The sequence below is a fragment of the Dendrobates tinctorius genome, unplaced genomic scaffold, assembly GCF_039654945.1.
Source record: "Dendrobates tinctorius isolate UK_male_01 unplaced genomic scaffold, ASM3965494v1 ptg000030l, whole genome shotgun sequence".
NCBI lineage: Eukaryota > Metazoa > Chordata > Amphibia > Anura > Dendrobatidae > Dendrobates > Dendrobates tinctorius.
In genome coordinates, this window is record NW_027361698.1 from 8,077,084 (window position 1) to 8,098,550 (window position 21,467).

Sequence of the window (21,467 nt, forward strand, 5' to 3'; positions counted from 1 at the left end):
GGACGATGCAAGGGGTGCTGCATGTTACCAAGTACCTGAGATTCGGTTTATGCTGTCTTAATAAACCGAATGGACTTTTTAACCCTGATTGTCCCAGCGTATTCCTCAACAACCAGCCAAGTGAGTACTCCCCATCCACAAATAGGGGAGACGCTCTACAATAGTAATAATGCTCTCTGGTTGCTAAATTGAATGCTTAAAGTGCATAGTATATTAATAAGCAGCGATCTTTGGGAGGCAAAATTAAAAAAAATCAGCAGCTTGTGAAGAATTGGTTTTATTTATTTTTTATGCCGTTCCTTGTGCAGTATAAGTGATATGGCAACTTCATCCTTTGGGTCAGTGCGATTACGATGATACCAGATTTCTATCGAGTTTTTATGTTTGGCTGCTGTCACATAATAAACAACCCTTTTTATTGTGAAAGCTAGCTTTTGCATCACCATATTTTGAGAGCTATAGCTTTTTCATATTTCGGCCAACAGAGTCGTGTTATGGCTTATTTTTTGTGAGACAATCTGAAGTTTTTATTGGTACCATCTCAGGCACATGACATTTTTGATCGCTTTCTCTTCTGGTTTTTGTGAGACAGAATGTACAAAAAACAGTAATTCAGGAATTGCTTTTTGGGTTTTTTCTTAAACCGTTCCACGTGTGGTAAAATTGGTAAGGCAGCTTAATTCTTTGGGTCAATACGATTAAAGCAATACTCAATTTAGATTTCTACTCAAAACATTACATACCGTGGCAGAATTTTTGCTTTCTTGGCCTTTTTTCAGAGAATATGAATGATAACACCAAAATGTTTCCTCCACCCATGGTTAGTGGTTGGGTGAAGCAATTTATTAACTACTGTGTTTTCTCTTTTTAAATCATAATGACAACCCAAAACACCCAAATGACCCTGATCAAAAGTTCACATACCCTGGTGATTTTGGCCTGATAACATGCACAGAAGTTGACACAAATGCGTTTGACTGGCTACTAGAAGTAACATCCTCACCTGTGACCTGCTTGATTATAATCAGTGTGTGTGCATAAAAGCTGAGTGACTTTCTGGGATCCAGACAGACTGTTGCATATTTCATCCAGCCACTGATGTTTCTGGACTGTGAGTCATGAACAAAGCAAAAGAATTGTCAATTGATCTACGGGAAAAGGTAGTTGAACTGTATAAAACAGGAAAGGGATACAAAAAGATATCCAAGGAATATGACAGTCAGCAGCGTTCAATGATTAACAAATAGAAAATCAGGGGCTCTGTAAAAACAAAACCACGGTCAGGTAGACCAATAAAAATGTCGCCCACAACTGCCAGGAAAATTGTTTGGGATGCAAAGAAAAACCCACAAATAACATCAGCTGAAATAGAGGACTCTCTGAAAACTAGCGGTGTGGCTGTTTCAAAATGCACAATAAGGAGGCACATGAAGAAAAATGGGCTGCTTGGTCGAGTCTCCTGAAGAACGCCATTACTGCGCAAATGGCACAAAGTATCTTGCCTACAATGTGCAAAACAGCACAGAGACAAGCCTCAAAGCTTCTGGAACAAGGTAATTTGGAATGATGAAACCAAAATTTAACTTTTTTGCCACAACCATAAACGTTACATTTGGAGAGAGTTCAACAAAGCCTATGATGAAAGGAACACCATTCCTAATGTAAAGCACGGAGGTGGATAGCTGATGTTTTGGGGATGTGTGAGTTACAGAGGCACAGAAAACAGTCAAAATATAAGGAAAGATGAATGCAGCACGTTATCAGCAAATACTGGAGGCAAATTTGCACTCATCAGCCCGGAAGCTGCGCATGGGACGTACTTGGATGTTCCAACAAGACAATGATCCAGAGGCGTAGCTAGGGTTTTGGTTCGGGGGGGGGCGAAACTTCTGAGTGGGCTCCTAACCAGGTAACTTTGATGACAACTCGGTGACGCATCCTAATAGTGGATGTAGGAAATGACGGCGCTGTTACTGAAAATAATAATGGATATTACTGCCATATGGTCAGTGGTAAATACCAGTCCTACAAAACATATAAGTGATTACTGCACAGTTATAGTTGGTAACTTACCGCTGATGTTCTTTCTGATGGAATCGTTCACTTTTCACTTCTTTTCCATCTGGCCCAGACCGACATGACAACTCCTCAAGCTACAACTCTGCTACAGAGAATACAACAACGACACGTTTCACTTCAAATATTCCAGCCCCATCACCATGTATCCCCAACCTGCACAAACCCTTCATCCTGCTAATACCCCAATGCTGAGCCGCTGCTGCCTTATGTGTCCCTATCACTGCCCCTGATACCCCAATGTTGAGCTGCTGATGCTGTATGTGTCCCTATTACTGCACCTGATACCCCAATGTTGAACGTCTGCTGCTGTATGTGTCCCTATTACTTCACCTATTGTGTTGTTCTTTGTGCCCTCTAAATTCTAAAACAACCCTCTATAATATAGTAATGCCGGGTGCAAGTGCCCTAGAAAACAATGCCCACATTTTGTCCCCTATGAATGTAATAATGCCCTCTGTGTGCCCCGTTTGACAGTCACAGTAGCCTGAGCTCCCCTATAACAGTAAGTGCCCACTTTTACATTTAATAATATCCTGAGTCTCCCCTCCTGTACTGCTTTCCTATACATAGTATAATGCCCCCTCACTATATATATACTGACCCCTTAGTATCCCCAATGATAGCTCCAACACTGTATGATGGCCCCCTCACTATAATCTCCACACTGTATGATGGCCCCCTTACTGTAATCTCCACATTATATGATGGCCCCCTTTCTGTAATCCCCACATTGTATTATGGCCACCTAGATAGCCTCCATATAGTATAATTCACCAGATAGTCCTCAATATAGTATAATGCAGCCCCCATAGGCAGACTAAGTATAATGCAGCCCCCCATAGGTAGACTCAATAGTATATTGCAGCCCCCCATAAGCAGACTGTAATATAAGGCAGCACCCCCCTATAGGCAGACTGTAATATAAGGCAGCACCCCCTCTATAGGCAGACTGTAGTATAAAGCAACCCCCCCATCCCCTATAGGCAGACTGTAGTATAAGGCAGCACCCACCATCCACCAATAGGCAGACTGTAATATAAGGCAGCCCCACCTTATAAGCAGACTGTAGTATAAGGCAGCCCCCCATACCCTATAGGCAGACTGTAGTATAAGGCAGCAAACACCATCCCCTGTAGGCAGACTGTAATATAAGGCAGCCCCCCATCCCCTATAAGCAGACTGTAGTATAAGTCAACCCCCCATCCCCTATAGGCAGACTGTAGTATAAGGCAGCCCCCATCCCCTATAGGCAGACTGTAATATAAGGCAGGACCCCACCTTATAGGCAAACTGTAGTATAAGGCAGCCCCCCATCCCCTATAGGCAGACTGTAGTATAAGGCAGAGCCCACCATCCCCTATAGGCAGACTGTAATATAAGGCAGCCCCCCATCCCCTATAGGCAGACTGTAGTATAAGGCAGCACCCACCATCCCCTATAGGCAGACTGTAGTATAAGGAAGACCCCCCATCCCCTATAGGCAGACTGTAGTATAATTCATCCCCCATAAAACGAATAAATAAATCCGATACTTACCTCTCTTGCTCCCGGCTCCTGCGCTGCTCACTGCTCCTGCTCATCTCCTGACAGCAGGCACCGGGCAGTGACATCATCGTGCCCGCTGTCACGGAGAGGAAGATGATGGGAGAAGGAGCGCTCACTCCTTCTCTCATCACTGCGGCTGGATGCTGATACAGCTGAACCTGTGATCGATGACAAATGGAGGGCCCACTGCTGGCACTGGGCCCCCACCTGCTCTGGGGCCTATAGCGGCCAGGAGGCAGTGCAGGGAGATTGATTCTTCCTGCTCTGCCGCAGAATGTAACTGTATCGGCACGCTGCACACGCGTAGCTCTGGGTGGGCCCCCTCAGAGCGCGGGGCCCGGGGCCACTGCCCCCTCCGCCCCCCGTAGATACGCTACTGCAACGATCCAAAACATAAGTCCAAGTCAACCTGTCAATGGCTACAGCAGAGCAAAGTGAAGGTTCTGGAGTGGCCATCTCAGTCTCCTGAGCTTAATATTAATTAGCCACTCTGGGGAGATCTCATGCATGCAGTTCATGCTAGACAGCCCAGGAGTTTACAGGAACTGGAGGCTTTTTGCCAAGAAGAGTGGACAGTTTTACCATCTAAGAAAATAAAGAACCTCATCCACAACTACCACAAAAGATTTCTTTGATGTTAGAGGGGACAATACACAGTAATAAAAAATGGGGTATATGAATTCTTGATCAGAGTCATTTGGATGTTTTGGGTTGTCATTATGATTTAAAAAGAGAAAATACAGTAGTTTGACATTGAATGGCTTCACCCAACCACTAACCATGAGTGTAGTAAAAGTTTTGGTGTTATCATTAATATTCTCTGAAAAAGGCTAAGAAAGCAAAATTTCTGCTGGGGTATGTAAACTTTTGAGCATAACTATATTTTTTTATGTTTTGGCGTTTTTACACAATAAAAACGATTTTATAGAAAAAATAATTATAATTATTTTTGCACCGTTTTATTCTGAGAACTATAACTTTTTAATTTTTCTGCTGATGGAGCTGTATGGCGGCATGTTTTTTGCGAGACAAGATGTTTTTAGCAGTACCATTTTTATTACATAGTCTTTTTTATCGTGTTTTATAGCACTTTTTGTTTGGCGGTGTGATGATAAAGCATTGTTTTTTGGCTCTTTTTTTGCAGTGTTCACTGAAGGGGTTAACTAGTGGGACAGTTTTATAGAGTGGGTCATTACGGACGCAGCAATACCAAATATGTGTGCTTTTGTTGTTTATTTTTAATTTACATAAATAAATATATTTATTGCAAAAATATTTGTTTCTTTTTCTTTATTTAGGGATTTTTAAAAAATATTTTTAACACGTCTCAATTTTTTAAAAACTTTTTTACATTGTTCCATTGTTGAAAATCACTGCATAGTGTCAGATTACTGATCTGATACTCTGCAATGCTTCTGCACTGCAGAGCACCGCAGCAGCATCTGTCTGGCAAGGAAAGAGACACCTCAGGTCCTGATCTCCGCAGACGCTGTGAACCACATTTCCTGATGGACTCTGTGGCTATCTTGCGGCCTGGGGTCTCCATGGAGACCTTCAGAACAATGTGATCGCATTGCGTTGTCCTGATGGAAGCACACAGGGAACCCATTCCCTGCGTGATGCTCCTTTTTGTCACTGTCACTACTGACAGCGGTATCAGAGGGGTTAAATGCACGCGATCGGTTGCTGCGGGGTGTCAGCTCTCACACAGAGTTGACAACTTCACCCGATCGCCCCTGCCATAAAAAATTAGATTGCATTTGGACCAATGTTATTTAATGAATCAGTGCTCATCTGCGATTTATTTTATCAGCTTGGATCAGATTATGATAGGAATACTAAAAAAACACAGCATGCTGCTAGTGGATGCAAATTTTGAATCGCAATCTCCAATACAAGTCAATGGGTGTGAGAAAATAATCGAACGGCACTTGGACCATGCATGTCCCACCTGATTTTTACTCATCAATTTCATAGGAAACCCGACATTTCATCAGTCGAGTACTGTAATTTCACTGAGTAGAATAGAAAAGAATATGTATATGCATAGAATGGATAGCTACAAATATGTGAATAACATATATCGTATAGTTATTACAGTACATGTGTAGTTTAATGTTTATGTATTTATTTAATAAATCAAAAAATTACAGGAAAAATGGCATGGGATCCCCCGAAATTTTGTTAACCAGCAGAGGGAAAGCGGATATCTGAGGGCTGATGTTTATAGTCTGGGAAGGGGGTAATAAATATGGAGCTTCCCAGGCTATTAATATCAGCTGACAGCTCTATACTTAGTCTTTACTGTTATTTAAAAAGGGAAACCCCCCAAAAATGATGTGGCACCCCCTTTAATTAATAACTAGGATACACAGACAGCTGTGGGCTGATATTAATAGGTTAGGAAGGGGCTATGGATATTGGCCCCTTCCAAACTAAAAATATCAGCTCTCAGCCACCCCAGAAATGGCGCATCCATAAGATTCTGGAGTTTAGCCTTCACTTTTCTCACTTACAATAGCGCATTGGCAATAGAGTTGGCGTTGATGTTAGGTTTGTATTGGCAGCTGACATCAAGCCCAGGGATTAGTAATGGACAGGCATCTATAAGACGTCCCCATGACAAACCACATAGTCATATTGTTAGTAGAAAACACCCTGAATAAACTGCTTTATTTGAAATAAAGACACTGATATCTTTCTCTGATGAGATCATCCATTTGTCCCTTGACAAGTTAAGCTCTGCTACATCTATTTGCCAGGCTGAATGCTTTCGTGATGCAAAACGTTAAGCCTGGCAGCCAGCAGAGACACTGAGGTGCATGTCCTAGCTCAGTATTAGTGCCTCGCAGTGTTGTGAGAAAGGTGAGTGTTTGTTCAGAGCCAATAAACTCCGTTCAACTCAACGTCCCCGCTAGCATGAGAACTTTCTCATGTCCTAGCGGTGACATCATACGTCACTCACATATTTCTATCCATCTATCTATGTATCTAGATAGAAATATGTCTAATAGATGTGTTTTTTCTGGGGCAGCTGCGGACCGCTAATTTTAGGCTGGGGACCAAATGTCCATGGAGCCATACCAGCCTAAGAATGGCAGCTGTCATGGTCCAGTCCAGAGTTTATTTTCTACTGTCCTCTCTCTGGACTGGTCATGCGGAGGTTAATCTCCTCAGCCTCGTTATGGAGCAAGCTGGGCTATTTTAGGCTATCACAGCCTGCTGACCAGTGTTAATGATAGCTCTAGCTTCCAGTTTAAAGCCTCTGACCCTTGTACCTTGGTGCTCCTCCTGCCTTTGACTTGTATCCACATGTATGACCCGGACTGATCTCTGACCCCATCTCTTGGTATTCGTCTCTGCTGCTACGTTCTCTTTCTGGCTTTTGATTCCCTGGCTTTTACCTTGACCATGTCTTCTGTCTTACGTTTTTGGACCCTGTGCTCATGTTTGGCTTTTTGACCCTCAGCTTTCTATTTTGACTACGTGTATTGCTGCTACTTCTGGTATGTCTGCTCCTGATAGTTTCTGACTCGGTTCGTCTGACCATTCTCTCACTCCCTGTGACACCTGTTGAGTTGCTCAGTGTTGCTAGGCTTAGGGTATGTGAACACGTTGCGGATTCTGCTGCAGATCCGCAGTGGAATTGGCCCTGCGGATGCGCAGCAGTTTCTCCTGTGGTGTGCAGTACCATTAAAGTCAATCCAAAATGAAAAACGCTGTGCACATGCTGTGCATTTTTCCACGCAGATTTGCTGTGGATTCAAATCCGCAGCATGTCAATTCTTTGTGCGAAATCCGCAGCGGTTTTACACTTGCTCCATTATAGAAATCCACAGGTGTGAAACCGCATGCGAAATCCACACAAAATCTGCAGAAAATCCATAGTAAATCTGCACTAAATCTGCAGGTAATGCGCAGGCCATTTTACCTGCGGATTTAGGAATATCTGCGCGGAAAAATCCGCAGGGTAATCTGCAGCATGAGCACATACCTTTAGTGTGTAACCTCTCTTCCCTCACCAGCTCCCCCTGGTGGAGGTTTCACTATATTATCACTAACCCATTCATTTAAACGGGATTTTGCACTGTTTTTTTCTCTGGTCATGGATCTGCTGCATAGCTTGGTGGATCAAGTGTCCCGTTTGATGCAGATGGTGTGGAATTTTTCTGTGGAACATCCGTCCCTTGTCACGTCTCATACCCACTTACAGAAAGAACTGACTGAGACTATTAAGGCCATGCAGGGAAACATCTCTCATATTGTTAGTCTACCTGGTGACTCTGTAGATGTTGTTTTGTATTCTCTTGAACCCTCGGTTAAACTTCCTGACACGTTTTCTGGTGAAAAAGATAAATTTTGCATATTGAGGGAGAGTTGTAAATTAAGTTTTTCTCTTAGACCTCGATCGTCTGGGGATGAGACTCAGCGGGTAGGGATTATTATCTCCTTACTTATGGAGAGTCCCCAATCTTGGGCTTTCTCGCTGCCCCCTACTGCCCCTAAACAGATGTTGGTAGATAGGTTCTTTGAAGCCCTAGGACTTATCTGTGACGAACCGGACCATGTTAGGGTGGCAGAGGACACTAGAATCATAGAATCGTAGAGTTGGAAGGGACCTCCTGGGCCATCTGGTCCAACCCCCTGCTCAAAGCAGGATTCGCTAAATCATCCCAGTCAGATGTCTGTCCAGCCTCTGTTTGAAGACTTCCATTGAAGGAGAACTCACCACTTCTCGTGGCAGCCTGTTCCACTCATTGATCACTCTAACTGTCAAAAAGTTTTTTCTAATATCTAATCTGTGTCTCCTCCCATTCAGTTTCATCCCATTGCTTCTAGTCTTTCCTTGTGCAAATGAGAATAAAGTTGATCCTTCTACAATGTGACAGCCCTTTAGATATTTGTAGACAGCTATTAAGTCTCCTCTCAGTCTTCTCTTTTGCAAACTAAACATTCCCAAATCCTGCAACCTTTCCTCATAAGACAGGGTTTGCAGACCGGTCACCATTCTGGTCGCTCTTTTCTGAACTTGCTCCAGTTTGTTGATGTCTTTTTTAAAATGTGGTGCCCAAAACTGGACACAATATTCCAGATGAGGTCTGACCAAAGAGGAGTAGAGGGAAATAATGACTTCACGTGATCTAGACTGTATGCTTCTGTTAATACATCCTAGAATTGCATTTGCCTTTTTTGCTGCTGCATCACACTGTTGACTCATATTCAGTCTGTGATCTATTAGTATACCCAAATCTTTTTCACATGTGCTGTCACTTAGCCCTATTCCTCCCATTCTATATATGCTTTTTACATTTTTATTGCCCAGATGTAGTACTTTTCATTTCTCCCTGTTAAAAACCATTCTGTTAGTTGCTGCCCACTTCTCCAGTTTATTTAAATCTTTTTGAATCCTCTCTCTCTCTTCTCTAGTATTAGCTATCCCTCCTAGCTTTGTGTCATCAGCAAATTTAATCAGTTTACCCTCAATTCCTTCATCTAAATCGTTGATAAAGATGTTGAACAATACAGGGCCCAGGACAGAGCCCTGTGGAACCCCACTTGAGACATTCTTCCAACTGGATGTGCAGCCATTTACGACCACTCTTTGGGTCCGATCACTAAGCCAGTTATGAATCCACCTAACAGTTGCCTTGTCCATTCCATACTTAATCATTTTTTCAATAAGGATTGTATGAGAGACTTTGTCAAATGCTTTGCTGAAGTCAATATATACTATATCTACAGCATTTCCTTGATCCACCCAATCAGTGATACCGTCATAGAAGGAAATTAAGTTAGTCTGACATGACTTATTAGTTACAAACCCATGCTGACTCTGTTTAATCACTTCATTCTTATCCAGGTATTGACATACATGTTGTTTAATAATTTGTTCAAAGATCTTTCCTGGTATAGAAGTCAGACTCACCGGCCTATAGTTACCTGGGTCCACCTTCTTCCCCTTTTTGAAGATAGGAACAACATTTGCTCTTCTCCAGTCTTCTGGCACTTCTCCTGTTCTCCAAGAATTTTCAAAGATTATAGAGAGGGGTTCAAAAATTTCTTCTGCTATCTCCTTCAGTAGTCTGGGGTGTAATTCATCTGGACCTGGAGACTTGAATTCATTTAGGCTAGCTAAGTGTTTCCTCACTATCTTTCTGTTTATAGATATCCTGGATTCTTCTATTCCCTTAATAGGACAGTGAATAACAGTTGATGTTACATTTCCTTTCTGAGAGAAAACAGATGCAAAATAGGAATTTAAAAGTTCAGCCTTCTCAACATCCTGTCTTATCATTTCATCATTTTCATCCTGTAAAAATCCTATAGCATCTTTGACTTTTCTTTTACTTTTGACATATCCCCAAAATCCTTTATTATTGCTTTTGACATCTCTTGCAAGCCTCAATTCATTTTCAGCTTTAGCTAATCTGATTTGTGCCCTGCAGGTTCTGCAGACAGCATTATATTCTTCTTTAGATATGCCTCCCTCTTTCCATTTTATAAACATTTTTTTCTTCCTTTTTAGCATGTGCTTAAGTTCTGTGTTCATCCATCCTGGTTTCCTTAACTGCTTCCTATTCTTCCCTCTTTTCGGAATTGTTAACAACTGTGCTTTGAGAATTTCATTTTTCAAGATTTCCCATCCTTCCTGGACATTTTTGTCTTTAAGGATATCCAGCCATTGGATCCCTCCAATTCTCTTTCTGAATCCCTTAAAATCTGCCTTTCTGAAATCTAACCTTGACGTCTGAGTCTTCACAGGTCTTCCGCCTCTAGTTATCCAAAATTCTAAAATAGCATGGTCGCTACCTCCTAGGGTCCCAGCCACTTTTACCTCCTCAACCATTTCCTCCCTGTTTATAAGGATTAGATCCAAGGTAGCAGTTCCTCTTGTTTTCTCCCTTACCTTTTGGAAGATAAAGTTGTCAGCAAGAGAGGATAAGAATTTCCTTGACCTGTTAGTTTTGCCTGAGAGAGATTCCCAACAAATGTCTGGATAGTTGAAATCTCCCATGACAACTATGTCATATTTTTTGGAGAACTTGGCCATTTGATGCATAAAGAGTTCATCCATAGCTTCAGCTTGCACAGGCGGCCTGTAGTAAATGCCTACAATGGTGTCCTTTCCATTGTTCTGTCCTTGTATTCTTACCCAAACAGTTTCCACAGAACTCCCAGTCTCTGAAGCTTCAATCGCTGTGCAGATATACGCGTTTCTAACATACAATGCGACACCCCCTCCTCGTTTATCAAGTCTGTTTCTTGCAAATAAGTTGTATCCTTCTAGTCTTGTATTCCAATCATGTGTATTGTCCCACCAAGTTTCAGTGATTCCAATGACATCATATTTCTTTTCCTGTGTTAGTAGTTCCAATTCTCCTTGTTTGTTGCCCATGCTTTGTGCATTAGTATAGAAACATTTCAGTTTGTGATTGGTTTCTCTTTCTCCAATATTTTTATTAATTAGATTCTTTCGTCTTTGTTCTTCCTTTCCACTTCTAATAGCAGAGTTCTCAATAGCATTTGTCAGGTGTATGGCTTTTTCTGGTCTTTTGCTTCCCTTCCCATGTTGTTCTAGTTTAAAGCTCTCCTTACAAGTGTAGCAAGGCGACTTCCAAATACATGCTTTCCAGTCTTCGTAAGGTGCACCCCATCTCTAGCAAGTAGTCCATCGTATAAGTAGTTCACTCCGTGATCCAGAAATCCAAATCGTTGCTGACGGCACCATCGACGTAGCCAGTTGTTCACCTGCAGAATCTTATTCCACCTCCTTGTTCCATGGCCATCCACTGGGAGGATGGAAGAGAAGACCACCTGCGCTCCCAGTTCTTTCACTTTCTTGCCTAAGTCTTCAAAGTCTCTGCAGATGGTTTCCAGGTCGTTTCTTGCAGTGTCATTTGTCCCCACATGTAGTAGCAGGAATGGGTAGTCATCTGTAGGTCTGAAGAGTCCTGATATCCTGTCAGACACATCTTTAATTTTTGCACCTGGAAGACAACACATTTCTCTTGAAGTTATATCCGGTCTGCAGATAGCGGCCTCAGTTCCTCTCAACAGGGAATCCCCCATGACCACCACTCTCCGTTTCTTCTTCACAACATTTTTCTTTCTCCATCCAGGAGGACTCTGAAGGCGTACAAGGTGGCTGCTTGTTGGCAAAGTCTTATCCTGATGTATTTCTTCATTGTTTTCCTGCGTGAGAGCCTGGTACTGGTTTCTGAGCAGTATGGGTGCTGACTGCCTCCTGATCCTCCTGCTTCTCTGGGTCACATGTCTCCATTCCTCTGTTTCTTCAGGTGCACTTCGAATTTCTTCTCTTTCTGTAACATGAAGAGATAATTCTGCTCTGTCCAAGAACTCTTCACCTTCCTTAATGATCTTCAACGTAGCTAACCTCTCTTCGAGATTTTGCAACTTTTCCTCCAACAGGGACACAAGCTTGCATTTGTGGCATGTGAAGTTTGGCTTTTCCACTGGTAAGTCTGTGAACATGTAGCAAGAAATGCAGCTCACCAAATGGTTCCTGGCCTCTTCCATCTTGAGATTTCTTAAAAACGATGAAAGATGAGCCCAAATTTTTCCGATTTCCTCTTTTCAGCTGCAACGGCCAAAACCCAGTGATTGTTGAGCTCGCGGAGACTCTTCACTTATCCCAGAAGGCACTGGGAATATGCAAATGATCTCCTCAAGACTCTTCCCCTGGATTTGCACCTGGAAGACAACACATTTCTCTTGAAGTTATATCCGGTCTGCAGATATTATGGGTCTGGTTCAGGGTAAGCACTCAGCCAAATGGTACAGCTCCCAGTTCCATCGATGATCCACTGAGGTCTCCTGGGATGACTCCGCACTAGGGTGACCGCAAAAAATCGACGTCGGAATTTTGTCCGTCTGGACCCCACAAAACGATTCCCCTTTCCAGATATTGAGATAGCCAAAATTTGAGCTCAATCAAACGACGTTAACCCGTGCCGCTCGTCGCTCAAAGTTTGAAAAAATCCCAATTGAGGTATTTTAAGATTTAGGTATTTTGCATAGTCTGTTAGACTATAAAGAATGTGACAACAACATTGCAGAAATAGCCCTGACCAAATTTTCGAACCATTTGTGGTATTTGAATGCAGAGTTGGTGGGATTATCGTTTTTTGATCCCACCATTACAGACAATGAAAAGTTGTTAATGGCTAATAAATTTCTCAGTAGCACAGATGAACCATCAGAGCACGCTAGGGTTGTAAATCCAAAAGTTAGGAAAGAAAAATTAAAAGAGGTAGGAAGTAACCGACTTTAACGACCTTCTGACAAAAGATGAAGAACAAAAGCAATATGTCCTGCAAGTTGTAAGCAAATGCCGAGCATTATATTCTGACATTTCAAAAACTACTTTAACAAAAGCTCTAGAATAGATTAGATAACTATGTAAAATTATCAACTCATGTAGGTTAGCGTGCTCTGATGGTTCATCTGTGCTACTGAGCAATTTATTAGCCATTAACAATTTTTCATTGTCTGTAATGGTGGGATCAAAAAACGATAATCCCACCAACTCTGCATTCAAATACCACAAATGGTTCGAAAATTTGGTCAGGGCTATTTCTGCAATGTTGTTGTCACATTCTTTATAGTCTAACAGACTATGCAAAATACCTAAATCTTAAAATACCTCAAATTGGATTTTTTCAAACTTTGAGCGAAGAGCGGCACGGGTTAACGTCGTTTGATCGAGCTCAAATTTTGGCTCTCTCAATATCTGGAAAGGGGAATCATTTTGTGGGGTCCAGACGAACAAGATTCTGACATTTTTTCCCCCCCATATGAGATCCGGTCACCCTACTCCGCACTGAGAGGTCTGTTCAGGAAGGGACTGTCAGATTGCTTGAAGGACGCTCTGGCTCTCCATCCACCTCTCAGCTCATTGGAGGAGGCTATGACTCAGGCTATCTGTATGGATCGGCAGCTGCAGGAGAGAGGTATTACACAGCAAGGGATTCTGTTGTTCCCTGTTAACCCTGATGTTTTACTTCCCTCTGAACCTATGGAGGTGGGAGCCACCAACCTCCAGGAGAAAGAGAGGAAATGGCGACATGATAGAAAGCTGTGTTTTTACTGCGGAGATCACGGACATTGGAAAAAGGACTGCCCCTCCTGTCCACCGATTAACAAGCGGCTGAGTCTGGGTGATCATCGTGGAGGTCACTCAGATGCGCAGGTATCTTTTTCATCATTTTCAAAGATACTGTTAAAGGTGGAACTTGGTGTTGAGAATGGCTTTTTCCATACTTTGGCTTTTGTAGACTGTGGGTCATCCCTGAATCTGATTGACTCTAAGCTGGTGGGCCGCTGTAGATTAGGGACAGTTCGGTTGGAGACTCCCTTAAAAATTGTGGCTATTTACTCTACACTTCTCACTAAGTCTGGTCTCCATTTCATTTCTAAAGAATTCACCCTCAGGGTGGGGGTCCTACACCAGGAGCGCATGTCATGCTTTGTTTTGGATAACCTCCCAGCTGGCCTGGTGTTAGGGTTTCCCTGGTTGCAACGGCATAACCCGGTTATTGACTGGGGGTCCCGGGATATTGTTAAATGGGGACATAGTTGTTCTAAAAATTGTCTTGCTACTCTGTCTATGTCATCCGCCAATCTGGAGGGTATTCCAGAGTACCTGAAGGACTCTGACGATGTGTTCTCTGAAAAGGAGGATGAAGTTCTACCACCACACCACCCATTCAATTGTGCCGTTGATCTTGTTCCCGGTGCCAAATTGCCCAAAGACCGTCTGTAAATCTCTCCGGCCCTGAGCGGGCTGCTATGAAGGAGTACAGTATATCTCTGAAAGCCTCCGTAAAGCCATCAGTCTCCATCAGTCTCTCCCTTGGTGGCGGGGTTCTTTTTTGTAAAAAAAAAAAAGGATGATGGTTTACGCCCATGCCTCGATTTTCGATAACTGAATAAGATCACCATAAGAAACACTTATCCTCTCCCACTGATACCTCATTTGTACAATCAATTGTTGGGGGCCAGGTGGTTCTCTAAGATGGACCTCAGGGGAGCACACAATCTCATCCATATGCGGGAGGGAGATGAGTGGAAAACTGTGTTTCTCACCTCTGAGGGTGTGTTTGAAAATTTGGTCATGCCGTTCGGCTTGACTAACGCACCAGCAATATTCCAGAATTTCATTAACCATGTTTTTTCTGACTTTATTGGATGCTTTGTGGTAGTTTATCTTGATGATATACTCATATATTCTTCTGATAGACAAAGTCACATGGGTCATCTTCGTGCGGTTCTCCAGAGGCTCAGGGAGAATTCACTCTTTACCAAACTGGAGAAGTGGTCATTTTTTACTCAAGAATTGTCCTTTCTAGGAGTCATTTTGTCCACTAAGGGGTTTTGTATGGACCCTAGTAAGGTACAGGCCATTGTGGATTGGGTGCAAGCCAGAGATCTCAAGGGTCTACAGCGATTTTTGGGTTTCGCCAATTACTATAGGAAATTCATCAAGGGGTTTTCTCAAGTGGTCAAACCCATCACTGATCTCACTCAAAAGGGGGCTCATCTCAAAAACTGGTCAGCTCCAGCTGTGGCGGCGTTTTCTTCGTTAAAAAACCGTTTCATGACTGCCCCGGCACTGGTTCAACCTGATTTGTCTAAACCATTTATCATAGAGGTGGACGCCTCTGAGGTGGGAGTGGGGGCTGTGTTGTCCCAGGGGCCCACCACATTAACTAACTTAAGACCCTGTGCCTTCCTTTCAAAAAAATTTTCCTCTGCTGAGAGTAATTATGATGTGGGTAACCGGCAGTTGTTGGCCATTAAATTGGCGTTTGAAGAATGGGGGCATTTTTTGGAGGGGGCTGTCCATCGTATCACTGTCATTACAGATCACAAGAACCTGTCTTACATCGAGTCCGCCAAATGTTTAACTCCGAGACAGGAAAGGTGGCCACTTTTTGTTCCCCGATTTCAGTTTTCCATCACTTTCAGACCATGGTCCAAGAATGTGAAGGCAGATGCCTTGTCTCGCAGCGTAGATCCAGTATCACCTCCTGAGCCTCCTTTCTCCTTTCTTCAGCATGGGGTGGTGGTGGCTGTGGTGTCCCCGAAATTGGAATAGGAGATTCGTGAGGCCCAATCTCTTGCTCCATCAGCCATACCTGAAAATAAGCTCTTTGTGCCTGTCCAGTATTGGCTAAGGGTGCTTCTGCAGTTCCACGACTCATCTCTGAGTGGGTATCCTGGAATCTCAGCCACTCGTAAAGCCATAACTAGGCTGTTCTGGTGGCCCTTGTTGACATCTGGCGTCACTGGGTTTGTATCCTCCTGTGAAACTTGTGCCCGCGCAAAAACCTCCCACAACCGGCTAGGAAATTGGTGCCACTGCCAATTCTAGATAGACCGTGGACTCATCTGTCCATTAATTTTATCACCGATGTTCCCACCTCTAATGGCAAAACCGTGATCTGGGTAGTTGTTGATAGGTTCAGTAAACAAACACATTTTGTACCATTAATGGGCCTTCCTAATTCTGAGACTCTATCTAAACTATTTATTGATCATTTGATCCAGTTGCATGGTGTGCCTGTCAGTGTGGTGCAATTCATGGCAAAATTCCGGAGGGCTTTTTGTAAAAGGTTGGGCATCAGTCTGACCTTCTCATCGGCCTACCATCCCGAGACCAACGGTCAAACTGAAAGGACAAATCAGTCTTTGGAACAAATTTTATGGTGTCTTGTCACGTCTAAACTGGATGATTGGTGCTCTGCGATACCTATAGCGGAATTCGCTTTCAATAATCGTGTCAATCAGTCCACTGGTACTTCTCCATTCTTCTGCAACTATGGGTTTCACCCTCATTTTGGTGAATTTTCCCAGCTGGTTTTGGGGTGTCCAGGGGCTGATTCGGCCTTTCTGCGGTTGGGGGAGGTCTGGAGGGAGGTTCAGAGAAACATTGGGGAGGCTCAGAGCAAATATAATTTTTTTGTGGATAAACAATGTTCAGTGGGGCTGGCTTATCAGGTGGGGGATAAGGTATGGTTATCCACCAAAATTATAAGGTTGAGAATTCCCTGTGCTAAGTTGGGTCCCAAGTTTATTGGTCCATATGAAATTTTAGAGGTGATTAAACCTGTGGCCTTTCACCTGTGTTTGCCTACGTCGCTTCAGATCCCCATTGTGTTTCTCTGGTGAGTCTCCCTCACACCCGCCGCCTGTTGTGGTAGGTAGCCAGACTGAGTACTTGGTCCATTGGAAAGGGTACGGTCCTGAGGACCAGTCATGGGTGCCGGAGCGTTCGGTCCATGCGGATCGGTTGGTCCAGGCCTTTCACACTCATCATCTAGGGAAGCCTGGGAGTCCTGTGGCTCCTCATTGAGAGGGAGTACTGTCATGGTCCAGTCCAGAGTTTATTTTCTGCTGTCCTCTCTCTGGACTGGTCATGCGGGGATTAATCTCCTCGGCCTCGTTCTGGAGCTAGCTGGGGTATTTCAGTCCGTCACAGCCTGCTGACCAGTGTTAGTGATAGCTCTAGCTTCCAGTTCAGAGCCTCTGACCCTTGCACCTTGGTGCTCTTCTTGCCTTTGACTTGTATCCAAGTGTATGACCCGGACTGATCTCTGACCTTGTCTCTTGGTATTCGTCTCTGCTGCTAGGTTCTCTGTCTGGCTTTTGATTCCCTGACTTGTACCCAGACCATGTCTTCCGTCTCACGTTTTTGGACCCAGTTTGGCTTTTTGACCCTCGGCTTGGTATTTTGACTACGTGTATTGCTGCTACTTCTGGTATGTCTGCTCCTGATAGTTTCTGACTCGGTTCATCTGACCATTCTCTCATTACCTGTGACACCTGTGCAGTTGCTCAGTGTTGCTACACTTAGTGTGTAACCTCTCTTCCCTCACCAGCTCCCCCCGGTGGAGGTTTCACTACAGCAGCCCCCAGCTGTCTGCTTTAGCTTGGCTGGTTGTTAATGGGGGACTCCATGCCGTTTTTTAAATTATTTATTTATAAATGTTAAAACAATCTGCTTGGGGACCCCTCTATTCTTGATAACAAGCCATGATAAAGCTGACAGATGAGGGCTGCAGACTACAGCTACCAGTTTTGCTATGCTGGTTATCAAAAATAGAATAAACCCCACATCATTTTAAAAAAAAATATTTCTTTATAGCACTGATGCCAGCTGCTGAATATTTGCATCAGCAGCGCTTGCTCTCGCTGTTATTAGGAACAGTTATTTTTACCACTGGCTACAGCTACTTGGTCTCTGACCGGCGGTAATGATCTGACCAGCGTTAATGATCTCACTGCCTATCAGAGCCACTCATGTTTTTTGCGCCGTCATGCAGATGACAGGACGGGAAACACTCAATGATAGGGGGTGCCGAACTCGAATAGTAACACAGACTTCCTAGAGAAGTTTGTGTTCTGGGTCCATGCCCGAAAAGTAGATGTTTTGCATGGACCCCGAACTTTACTGTTCAGGTTCGCCCATCACTACTTTTAACTCTTACAAGATGCTCATTTTGAGTAGGATAAGGACATTCCATGGAACCTTCAAAATTAGTTTCTGATGTGTGAGGCAAGACAGAACTATATAAAAGGTTATTTTTAGCACCATTTTTATTATATACTTTCAGAGGGACATAAGTTAATCATGCTCGTCAAAAAGTACAATGCAAGCATTCAGTTTTGAGTAGTGATCCTCAATGACTCTATAAAGTAATGCTTGGCTATAATATTTCTTATATATCAGGAGTTATTTAATACTTATATAAGAGGTCATAAAGGACTCAATTCAGGGTAATCTGTAAAAATATAGATGACTGAGACTGGAGTTGAATATAAGTGCATATACATGCAATGGTGCAACTCATAGACTTTTACTTGCCTTCATCTATTTGTGAACCAGTACTTTGAACACCTAGAATCTCCTCCATCCTTCACATTTTTACATTTGATCAAAGATGAACCATAAAGCTTGGTTTAAATAATCAGCAACATTGAGTTTCTTGCTGTCCAGATACTTTGTATCAATATGGCTAAAAATGCTGTTTATTTAAAAAGGTATTGGCGACGTTGTAACCATAAAACACACAATGCAGTAATTTCTCCTTCAATAATTTTTAATATTCTATTGCTGCAAGAACAAGCCTTTAGTCAAAACTGACTAAATACAGCATATAATATTCACTCAAAGTGTAAGTTATGAGAGTTTTTCTCCGGTTTCACAATACAGCTAAAACTATAGTAGGGATATCATGGAAATGCTTTCAACATATAGGACTACACGCCACATTGAAATGACATTTCAGGAATATGCTCTCTCTTCAGGCACGCATATCGAGTCTTGCACCGTGATAGAAGATAAATCAGACCAATTAAACACATTTTCAGAAAAAAATGACAAATCCATAACTTTAAAAAATCAAATATTCAAAAAAATCATACATCAATCTATATCCAAACAAAGCAATTAGTTTCATAGGTATTGCTAGGGGAATACATCAAATCTCAATGTAACATAACTTATAAAAAAAAACAGAAGTGCAAATATAATTCACATAGTATACGCAATTGGAACACTACACTCTCCTATTTGTAAAAATGCAATAAAATTACATATCTCATTAAAGGAAATCTGTCTGTAGGTGTGTAGGGTCAGTGGTGGGGTGCCGAGCTGGGGGGTGGTCCTACTTTTATACCGCGCAGAGATGACAACAGAGACACGATGGAGGCAGATTCTGGGTGCAACAGGTCCAAGTTTATTTCTTCACTTGCCGTCCGACTGACGGCACACCTCGCGGCCCTCCGTTTCCAGAGCCGCTTCTCACACCGTACACTGGAGACGTGTCTGCACACACCGTCCCCTCCTTTACTGTCGACGCTCCTGACAGTTCCGTCACTGTGGCCGCCTTAGGCCCATTAACCAACAGCGCTTCTACTGCTCAGTCGTCGTGTCACATACGGTGTCTTACACCCAGTACCTCGTCTCAACTGCGGTCCTTTCCTGTCAGGACCACCCCCCTGACGTCCTCTCTCCTCAGTCCCCCTGGTCTGGATTCTCCTCAGAGTGCACAGACTGTCGTAGTCCTCCTGTCACTTGAGCTCCCCCTGGGGACTGGAATCTTCTGGAACCCTCCCTCAGAATTTATAGCTCACCCGGTTCCTTGAAACTGTCACTCCAACTGTCACCTCGCCCCCCATGACCAACGGTTTCTAAAGCCCTAAGCTGCTGTAAAGTCCTTGGCTCACACTCCACCGTGCCATCTAATGGTCATCCCAAGGTACTGCACGTCCACTACATTTTCCTAGTTGTTTCCACACTGTAATCACTGACTCCTACCTACACTGTGCAAACCTATCTTTCTTCACTCTGACTAGTCCGTCCGTCCGTCCGTCAGGTCACCTTCCCTACACTCCCCCTTCCTTTGTCCATTGTCGTCCTCGACAATCGTCATCCCTGCCTTCGTCGTTCTGAATCTACACCTACATTCTGTTGTCGGACCAGAAGTTGAGCCAAACCCACTATCTGCGGGGGCCGAACCATACTGGGAGCACTATGCTCTGAGCAGCCTACTGCTACTCACCAGCGCGCACGCCACATGACAACGTCTTTCAAATTGGGCAAGGTACACCCGTATTCTCTCTACGGCGTGTATCTTTCCCCTACTGTTACCTTTCACTATCCGGTACGCCATGATCGAGGCCACTCACCTACCAGATCATTGCCGGCGCCCGCCTTTCCTTCTTCAGGGGTGTCCGTGGTGTTGGGGACCTGACCTAGGATGGCTGTCTTTCTCACGTCTTCCCACTCATTTTCCTTCTTTCAATTACATGTCATGGTCGGCGTCCCGGTCTCCCAGACCTCAACTCTTAGATCCCTACCGGATCTCACACTTTCCTTTGGTTCCGCAGACCTTCCCTTACCCGGACCTGTTGCATTTTACTTTGCATATTATACATCATACAACTTTATAATAGCACAAGTACCCCATTTTTTATAATTTTTTTTTCTTCTTGCTTTTAAAACCAAAATATAACATAACATTGCATGTCTCCTTTCCTCCTCCCTTCCTTGGACATGGACACTCCCTCTCTTCTAAGTATCCCGCGCTCTGTCAGTCTAAAAAGTAAACACAATCTATCCTGTAAGAGGAACATAGAAAAACAGACATAAAAATCACAGATAAACATTTCTTTTTTTTTTAAAAGCTGACCGCGAACTGTCCTGTTGACCTGCACAACGGTGCAACGAACTCCTGACAGTTCAATCCTCCTTTCGGTGGTCAGTAGTATGGGACCCCACAACCGTGGAGCTCCCAGGATGCAAGAAGTGTCCCTTTCTGCAAGATAGTATAAACGAGCCGTCCCGGGGGTCGTGCAGCCACCATGCCAGCCTCTCCCCTCTCATGGAGCAGGTTCCAGACTTCCTGCCCCCTGGCCCTCTTCTTCTCTATAACTCCTGCGACCCAAACAGAGGGTCCGGCATGAGCCCTGGAGTCCGGTGGGCGGGACTTAACCGAGGAAGGACGTGGATCAGAGGCGGCCGATGATTTTTGCGGCTCAACAGCCGCTGGGGCCAGGTGGCAAATGGGGACAACAGGGTCCTTGGAGGCTGGAATCACAAGGCCCACTAAGTCGGCCGCAGTCGACTTCAGCAGCGGCATAACCGCGGCCTCAGGACAGGCCGCATCCACTACTTCCAATGGAGCCGGAGTAACGGCCGGTTCCAACGACGCAGCTGCTATCAGCAGGGGGAACGCAGCAGCGTCTTCTTTGGATGACTTCCGCACTGGCGGCTCCAGGCGGGGTACCTCAGGGACTTGAGCAGGGGCCTCGCACAA